Consider the following 9,860-nt stretch of genomic DNA (forward strand, 5'->3'; position numbering starts at 1 on the left):
AGGAGTTTTCATTATTATCTTTTCAGCATTGAGTGAGTACCCTTTCTGTATTCTTTAGTACAGTATAGTCTTCTTTAATATAATTTAGTATTATACAGTAATAATTTAGCCTTCTGAGAACATGGAGTCAGATTCATCATTCCTGCCTTTGTCATGGCATTCCCTGCAGATACAATAATTTCTCAGAGAGCTTTTAGCCCCAAAAGCCAGGTGCTGTTTGCCCTCACACCCCCAGGGAGCTGCTGAGGATTAAGAAGGGACTTTGGGCTTGTAGCAGAGGTGATGCCCTTTCCTACACTGCTCTGAATTTCTCATTTCCAGTCCCCAAACCCACTCTGCTGCCATCAGATCTCTCAGCAGACAAGAATCTTTTAATATCCACAAGAGAGGGCAAGAGGGAGGCACTCAGCAATATTTAAACAGTCAAGACCTTTGCACAATGTGTTCTGGCTCTTTGCTGCAGCTCAGAGGGACTCCCAGTGTGAAATTCCCCACTCCTTTTTCTGCTTTTTTTTTCTGCCCTGAGCTGGCTCAGCCACTGGCTCTCCCCTCCTTTCCATGACAGGCTTTTCCACAAACAACAGCTCACATTTTTTAACCATCAGCACGATTTGGCTTCAACTTCTTCCTTTAAAATACAAAACATCCTACAAATATCACAGAAAGCAGCCTGCTGGCACTGAGATGGATCATTTACCCATTCCTATTCCCCAGGGTCAGATTTTCTTTAGTTACAGATTATTTTAATTTATTTTTGGTTTGATCAACTTTCTGTTTTCCCTAGGGATGGAGACACTTCAATGTGCCAAAGGCCAGAACATCAGGAAGATTTCCTGTTGCCTACCTTCAACCCCTCTTATTAGAACTTTAGCCTGTATTAAATTGGTGAACGAGGGAAGAAAGATATATCATAGCAATTGATTCTAAATTTAATTGCCCAGACCTCCAGAGGTGCAGGACCAGAACCCAAAAGAGCCTAGTCAAAGCCATGTGGTTTTTTCCATCATTTTTCCTTTGCTCAGCATCCCCCATGGAAATCCTGAGCTGTGGCTCATCTCTAAAGCATCCCCAAGAGGCAGCTGAGGGAAGCTGGTCCTGTGCTGGTGACTAAAATACCAAGGGCTGCATTGCTGCTGCTTTGTGGATTTCCTGGCTTTTTTTTCTTTTATTTTTTTTTTCTCCTTTTCTTTCTTCTTTTTTTTTCCTTCAAAGTGAAAGCAAGGCAGAGCTGGGGACACCTGACAGCACTGACCCAGTTTGCCCTGTCCATGGCAAACCTCCTGCTCCCTTCCAGAGCCAGTTTTATTTTGGTCACGGGCAGTGAGGCAGCAAAACCTGTCTGCTCCTGAGCCCAGGGACACAAAAAGTGGATATTTGAGGGGCTGATGAAGAGGACAGGATGTGTCCCACCCCATCACAGCTTTATGCCCCAAGAAAGCCCCCAAATCACACACACACATCAGCCTGGAGATCATTTGTGCTCCCCAAACACCAAACCCCATGGAAAATCCTTCCTTTTGGTACGAGCCCTGAGCTGACAGAAGGAGGTGATGAACAGATTTATGACAAGCACAAGGCTGGAAGCACTTACTCACGGCCAGCAGGATATAAATAAAATATTGGGAAGGCTGAATGTGCTTCCCTGTGCTCTGCCCTGGGGAGCTGCAGAGCAGAACAAGCAGCCCTGAGCCATGGAGTGTCTGCACAGAGGGATGTGTGGAGCTCATGGATGGGCAGCCCTGCTTCCAAGGTGCTAAACTGGCACAATTTCACTGCACTCTTAAAAAAAAGTATTGGGAACCTGTTTTCTCCCATGTAGGAATCCACAAAATCAGAGGGTTTTGGGAAAGCTGCAAAAGGCAGGCCCCAGATGCAGCAGAACTGTGATTAGAGCTGAGCAGCAGCCATGAACTTGGTCAGCAGAAAAAATATTTAAACTGTAAAAAAGCAAGGATAAATAGAATAATGGTCTGTGTACTAACACTTGTCTAGAATAACTCTCTAAGCTACAAAAAAATTTATCTAGCAAGATATTAAGAAAGTTAAAGCTTAATAATAGAGCTCTGTGCATTGTGTTTTAAAGCTTACAAATAAGTATTGTATTCAAAATAAGCAAGCATTTTTTAAACGAAAAGTACATATGCTTATAGTAATGAAATAAAACTACTGTCAATATGCTTTTGCTTTGTGTAATTAGCCAAAAAACTTATAAAATAAATTGTGACATTAAATTCTTAATCTGCTGCCTAAAATGTGAGCTACTAACATCTTCCCATTGTCACAACCATGTAATAAAACTAATGCTAAAAAATAAAACAGCTCAAAACACATTCCACATGGATGTAAGCTGGATACGCACAGGATAGAAATAAAATTCCTCATGGATGGAAAGTCTGGAGGAACTTCCCAAAAGCAGCAGAAGAGGCACAAAGCTCACAAAAAAAAAATCTGCCAGAGCACTTAAAGTGAACTTTAGCTTTTTGCTGAGAAATCAGGAGCGTGAGGAATGTGTAGATGTGGCCTCAGCAATGCCTGGTTTTCCATGAGATGATTTCTGAGGAAGACATTTTAGCCCTTTGCAGATGTCAAGCCCACCCCTGAGTTCACACTGCAAGATAAAGAATAAATTATGTATTTATATTATATATTTAATGTATTTATATTATGTATTTAATGTATTTATATTATGTATTCTATCAATCAAAAAATGCCCAAAAGGCAAATATAAACCAGTCAATCTCTCTCCCCTGCAGAAAGTTTTGTGGTGTGCACCAGTTTGCAGTAAATTAATTCTAATTCAGGCTGGTAGGATGAGTCACTGCTATGAAATATGAAGTGCAGAGTGTATTTAAAGACTCACCATATGAAATTCAGCACACTGACTTGTTGAACAGATGCAATACTCAGCCTGAGCCGATGTCTCTAACGTGTCTAAGAAAAGCAACTCCACTTTCTGTTTGCTGTGTGGCACAGATTGCCACAGAAAGTCCCATCAGTTCAGGAATTAAAGTCTCAGACAAGGAATTTCTGCTGTGGATGGAATGATTTCAATGACCAGCACTGAGCTCCTTTCCAGAGCTCTGCACATCTCATTTCCTCCAGATTTGTGCCACTCAGGCTTCTTAGGAAAGCTGCTGCCATGGAGTTAAAATCTGGGGTTTTTACAGCTATTCAGATCAGGCTTTCATGCCAATAGATGCATTTCAGTAAAACTTATGATAAAAGGGGAAATTTAGAATTGATAGACCAACTTTCATGTAGATTATAACTTTGGAAAATGCTTTTTAAAAGCCTTGGGTGGAAAATACAGTGCAAAACCCCAATCACAGCAGGCATGGCAGCACAAGAAGGCAACTCACAGACATATTTTGTATTTGTGGCTGTTCCAGCAGCACTGAAGCCTCCCGGCATCATTCACTTCCACTGGGAGCCCAGGGAGTGCCATGTTAGCAATACAGGAACCCCTGAGTAACTACAGACTCCAGGACCACGAAAATGAGCCAATCTCACACAAGGCTACCCCAAAATTATCCTCTTCTGCTAAATTATCTGCCTCATGGCCCATCTTACACTGAACATTGCTCACACAAGAGAAAACTGATGCAAAACCAAATCTCTCTCTTTCTAGAATTAGCTTTTCCAAGCACTTACATGCAGTGAAATAAATACATTCATATCCATGATGCCAGTCAGCCCTGAAATCAATGGAAAACCCAGGAAGTGTAGTTTGAATTATCTATTTTTAAGGGCTGGGCTTTGGAGGGGGAGCAGCGTGGGCAGGACCACAGGCAGGAGCCAGAAGGACCACGCAGGGATGAGGGAATCTCAGCACAGGCTGAACGTCCCAGAATATTTTAGAAGATGGGAATGCAGAAATAATGCCATTAAACCCACGCTGGCATCAGCAGATGGACGAGGAGAGGTGAATTACAGTGCTGTAAAACAGAAATTCCAGGTTGTGAGGGGTGGGCTCCTCTCAGAGGGGTCTGAAATGCTGCTGGGAGGAGAGAGGTGGGAATTCCTGCCTTGGAGCTGGTGTGGCCAGGGGCAGCAGTGAGGGGGGACATCCACCATGCTGCTTTTCAGAGAGGCTTCACAGGGATGACCCTGAGCCTCTTTAAAGGTCACCAAGGTCTGAGGTGGGATCTGAGCCCACTGGGACACCCCAATGTCCCCACACAGCCCCTCCGGGCGCTTTCCCTGCCCACCCTGCCTCCCTCACCCGCCTTACCCCGGCTCAGCCGCTGTCCCTGGGGTGTCCCAGCTGCTCCAGCTGCTCCAGCTGCTCCAGCTGCCGGGGCTGGAGCTGGTTCCTGCAGGGCTCGTTGCACTTCTGGTTTCCTGTCCCCTGTGAATCACCAACCCCAACATCCGCGGCCCGGCCCCAGAGGCGAGGCCTGCACGAACCCACCGGGGTCACCTTGTGTCCTGTGGGGAGAGGAGGCGGCCTGGGCAGCGTGGGGCCACGCACAGCAAGCGCTGGGGCCGCTTCCCCTGAGCTTCAGGCGCTCTTGGGGTGCCCCACACAAGCTGGGGGTTCCCTTCAGCAAAGAGCAATGAATGAGGCCGGTGCTGCCAGGAAAAGCTCAAAGCAGCAACAGCAAACTGCAAAATCCCTCTCTGGGGTTTGTGGAAGCGATGGGGACAATTACAAACGCAGCAAACGGCCTGAGATCACTGCTGCTGATGGCCAAAGCTGCACCTCCTGTCCAATGCTGTCAGAATAAAACCAGCTCTAACGCTGCAGCGTAATTAGCACAATTTCACTGCACTCCTAAAAAGTAATTCCTCAAATGTTTTGGTGCTTGAGGGCTCATGAATTCCCTACTGGGAATTTCTGTATTGGCTTAAAGCCCTGCCACAGTCCATGAAAGAGGGATCCAGCACTAGGGAAGTCTGCACACACTCATCAATGTGTAGTTGTACAAGAGCCACGGGGCACACGAGTTACAACCATAAACAAAACATTTTGTGCTGCTCTCACCAAGGCTCTACAAAGCCTCTCTGACATGTAAATTGCTCAGTAAAAGGAAATTTCGTTATATTTAAATTAGGGCAGCCACCTACGCCCAGCTCTCTGTGCAAGAAGGTGACTCTTCATCAAAAAAATTATTAAGGAGCCAACAGGATACGATTTTTGCAACTCTGTGATGAAATCTGGCTATGAAACTTTCAGAGGAAATGTTACTTCAATAAGATAATTATCCACTGTACATGCAAATAGACTTTCTCTCTTCCAATTCTAACCTGAGATGCAAAAATAATGCACATTCCAGACAAAATCTGGGTGCTGAAGCCTATCTTGAAATCAGTATCATCTGAACCAAAGATAAAAAGAGGCAGACTCAGCTTTTAATCTCTCATGTGGTTTCTGGGTGGTCTCTGTGTAAAGGACATTGCAAAATGTGAATGTTTTTGTCACTGCCAAAAGAGTTGTTACAAAATTGGTATTTCTAGCAGAGGTCTTGGCAATTATAATTTATTACCAGCTTTCTAGCAGGGTTTTTACATGTTCACACATAAGCTGACAACAGAAGTTTTGCAAAAGAGTTCTTTATGGCAGAACTGATACTCAAAATATGCTGGAGACATTTAAAGTTCATCTTTTGCACCCAAAATCAATTTCACCAGGAACAGCCGCTGCTAAAAAGGTGCCATATATTTGTTTACAGGTCCTCTGGTGGGTGTCAGCTCCCAGTGAGCCTCAGCGCTGTGGTGTGGACATTGTCCTGGCTGGCTGGGGCTGCCCCTTGTGTTGGTCCCCAAATGTCCCCTGAGGCATCACCGAGCCTCCCCAGGGCAGCAGCAGCTGCTCTGTGCCCAAGCAGAGACACAGCAGGGTCACCCCAGTGTGAGGTGGCAGCTCTTGGGCAGAGGGATGCCCTTCACAGCCATCAGTCCTCTGAGAGGCCAACCCCCCTGATGGAGGGTAATTACTGCAGCAGCCCATCCTCTGTGTGGATCCCATCTCCCTCATTCACATTTCTCCCAAGAAGAGCTGCCTGTAAAGGTTTAGGGTGAGTCCTCACCCCGAGCACTTCCCAGCACAGCCACAGGTTCTGCTCTTCATGAGGCCAGGCCAACTCTCCTCCAGCACACACAAAATGACCCTCAGATCAAACCCAGCTGGGAAAACCCCCCTGGAACCCCTCTGCCTCATCCAGTCCTGCTGCTAGAAACAAGTTCTGATTTGACAGAAGGAGCAGAATGTTTTTGTCAACTGCAATAAGTTACAGAAACACCACATTGTAATTTCACCATTTGTGTTCTTTTCAAAGCTCACCCATTTCAGCTTGGTTTGTTCTCCCCCCATAACATAGTTCCTACTGCTTCAGGAAGGTTCACCAGTTAACCTAATCCACTTTTTCACCTTTTCATACAAAGCTGACAAGCTACAGAGAGATCTCTTGGGTCCAGAAAACTCATCAGAACCCATCTTCTACCCAGCTCAACTTACCTGGCCCTGGGGAGCCAAATGCCCTGAGGGCTGATTTACATTCTTTCAAATAAAGGTGGGGGCTGCTCAGAGACCAGCTGACTTTGCTGGAATCAGCTGTTGTGACTAACACCGATCAAAAATCAGCAATGAAACAAGGACTGGGAAACAGGGCATCATCTAAACCCCTCCTTCTGCACAAACACACTCAATGCTGGAAGGTTTGAGAAAGCTCCAACGTGTTTTTTAATCTCCAGCAGGCTCCAAGCTCACCAGCCTTGCAAGTCAAGCATTGCTGTGCAGCAGCATCCAGCCCCTCTTGCTTTGGGACAGAAGGAGCTTGTGGCTCATCCCAACCACTAACTGGGATCACACTGCATTCCATTTGTTCAGCAACATTTTCACAGCAGCTCTAACTCAAGCCACATCTTGGAGGGAATTTTCTGCTGTGCTGAAGCAGTGCTGGATGGTTTTGTATTCACCAAGAAACTTTTCTCCCTGCTGGAGTGGAAGGAGCTTTTCCCAGGCAAAGGGGAAGCGCTGCCTCCTCCCCTGCCCCAGCTGCACGTGGGCTCTCTCTGAGCTGAAACTGAAAGTGGCTCTGTTCTTGCTGAAGGAAAATAAATGCTGCTACCCAGTGGAAAGTCATCTCACAGCCAGGGTGCCTGGGTGCTTCACAAAACTTTGGCCAAGCAAACTTTGCAAAGAGTAATCCCAAACATCCCTCTGGTACAAAGCTTCCCTTTCTTATCCTGCTCATCCTTGTGGACACAATAATCCTTAAATTTGAAGACAAAAACCTAGAAGGTTTGAATGCTTTTATTTGAATTTTTTATACAGCAATACAAATTATACAGATTTGTTACAGTACAGATTTTGCAGGGGTTTATAGAGGTACTTTGTGAGTTTTTGGTTTATTTAAAAGAAAGAGGCAGATCTCGGGAGCACGGTGACATGAACAGAACAATCTTGTGGTAGGAGGCAAATCCTGACCACAGGGAACACTAACCTGGCTGAAACCTACTGGGCAGAAAGGTGGTGGTAGCATTCCCAGCACTAACATCCCAAAAACATCAACCCTGGGATACTCTAGAGCTTTACACAGGAATTGTGAGCACACAGGTGAGAGGGTTGTTCCTGTAACAGTGCTGAAAGTCTTCGAAGCCCTTGGATGCACTTTGCTGCAGAGGGGACAGAAATGAGGGAAGCTGATGTCACACTGAACCTGCTGCTGAGCAGGTGATGGCACAGAACAGAGTTGGAAAAGGAAACCAGAAAATGCTGCAGATGTAGTCAAACAGGTACAGTGAGATGAGGAACACAATTTCAGATCTAATAATGCTGACACCATGTGCCCACCGAGACACCAGCAGAACCTAATGGCTCGTGTCTTGTGTCCTCCTTGGGTTCCTGTGAGCACACCCAGGACAACAGCAGAGCTTCCCTGCAGGCCCTAATGCACAGGAGAGGGGCTGAACACAGAATGCCATCAAGGTATTGCTATTACTGATGTGCATCAGGCTTCAGAGTCAAGTGTCTGGCACTGAAGGATTAAAGCCTTTCAGCAAGCAGGGTCAAAAATATGATTACACCATCCTAAATGCTTCTATTCAGTTTGGTTTATACTGCTACAGCAAGTGCTATCACGAACAACAGAATAAATTACAGATTATATAAATAAAATGTATGCACCAAATAAAAGATGTCTCTCTGCCACTTCTAATATACTTTGTTCCTGCAGTGGGTAAGAGACATTTAAAGAGGAGGGAGATGAGAAAATTCCACTCTCGGCTAGAAATCAAATTCTTTTTCAGTCACAGAAACTCCCCTTTCTAAAAATTTAGGACAAGCAACACCAACTAAATTGCATCCCGAGAATCCATCCCAGGGAAGCCCTTGAGAAGTACAAAGGTAACTGAATATTCTACACTAGAATATGCTGGAATAGGCAAGCAGTCCCTTTCCTGCAGAGCCTTTGCACTCCACTGGTAGTGAAACACAGAAACCATCAGAATGTAAAACATCAACTTAACACAGATTTCAAGATGCTCAGTGTTAACAGCTCCTCTCCCCTGCTCTTGCTGAGAGTGCAAATAACCACCAGACAGCTTCTGTGCACAGAGAGGGGATGGGGTTGGCACAGAAAACCTGTGACTGTGCCTTGGAGCCACCTGACACACAGAGCCTGTGTCCAGAACACACCCAGGGGAACAGGGGGCTTCCAGCAAAGTCACTCCCAGCAGATTTGTCCAAAGCAGGCAGCAAGGGCTGCTCTGCAAGCTGCAACATGCCAGCACTCTCTGGTTGAAGAGGTTGCCCATATATTCCAAAATTTGCTGGCTTTAGTATTAAATCTTTCCTACAAAGAGGAAGGGTTGCAGTATTATAGGATTTGCTCTAAAATTCTCACAGTTTTATCATCTTTCCTGAAGACAAGTCAGCAGCCAGTACTAGAGGTAGCAAATGCTTCTACTAGGCTATGTACTAAAGTCAGGATTGAAACTACAACACCGTTCTTAAGTTAGAAGTATCAGTATCATCCAAAACTGCCCTGGGACAGCAAGCTTGGCCACAATCATCATCAGCCCTGGGACACCTGGAGAACTTCAGAAATTCAGTCAGCACTGGGGATTCAGAGCAGACTGGTGAGCAAGTTGTTTAGGAAGGTCAGTAAGCCACACATGAGGGCACAAATTTAATGTGACTGTACCATCACCAGCCCATTACTGAGTGTGTGAACACTCCTCCACCTCTTTCTTCAGCCACCAGAACAACCCTGACAGCCACAAGCACAAAGAGCCCCCTCAGAAGTCGCTCCAGGCCTGCACAGCCCAGTGAGTCAGCAACACACCCGTGCCAGCACTGGGTGCTGCCCTGAGGACTGGGATGAGCTCTCCAAGGGCATTCCTGCACTCAGGAGTTCAGTGGGGGATATTTTTTGCTGGTTGACAGCAGAGTTTTACAGCACATTAAATGCTTCTGCTCACTGCTGCAGGGTCCAGCAGCTCCTCCACACTCCCACCTTCCCCACTTGCAACCAAACTGGAGTAACACAGCAAAGCACTTCTACAGTAGCAAAGCAAACTTGGCTTCAGTTCCAGAACCTGCCTGGTGCCTTCCTGCCTTCAGTTCTGTTTATTTTTCTAAGTTTAAGCTGGAAGAAAGCACTGCACAGCTACCAGAAATAACTCAGTGAGAGCATGAACAGCCACAAAGTGAATGATCCATTTGCTACACTGCTGGTGCCTCCTCAGTCTGGGCTTTGCCATGCTAGGCTTAGCTTTAAGCAGCAGGTAAAAGTAAGTATCACAGGTTAAACTTCAACTGCTTTTCCTGGTAGGATGGGAAGAAAATAATTTTGCTTTCTCCTACAAAACTTAAATGCCACATCCATATATTTAATATAATTAACTGTTGAACAAAA

This window comes from Melospiza georgiana, chromosome 19 (genome assembly GCF_028018845.1).
Source record: "Melospiza georgiana isolate bMelGeo1 chromosome 19, bMelGeo1.pri, whole genome shotgun sequence".
NCBI classification, from domain to species: Eukaryota; Metazoa; Chordata; class Aves; order Passeriformes; family Passerellidae; genus Melospiza; species Melospiza georgiana.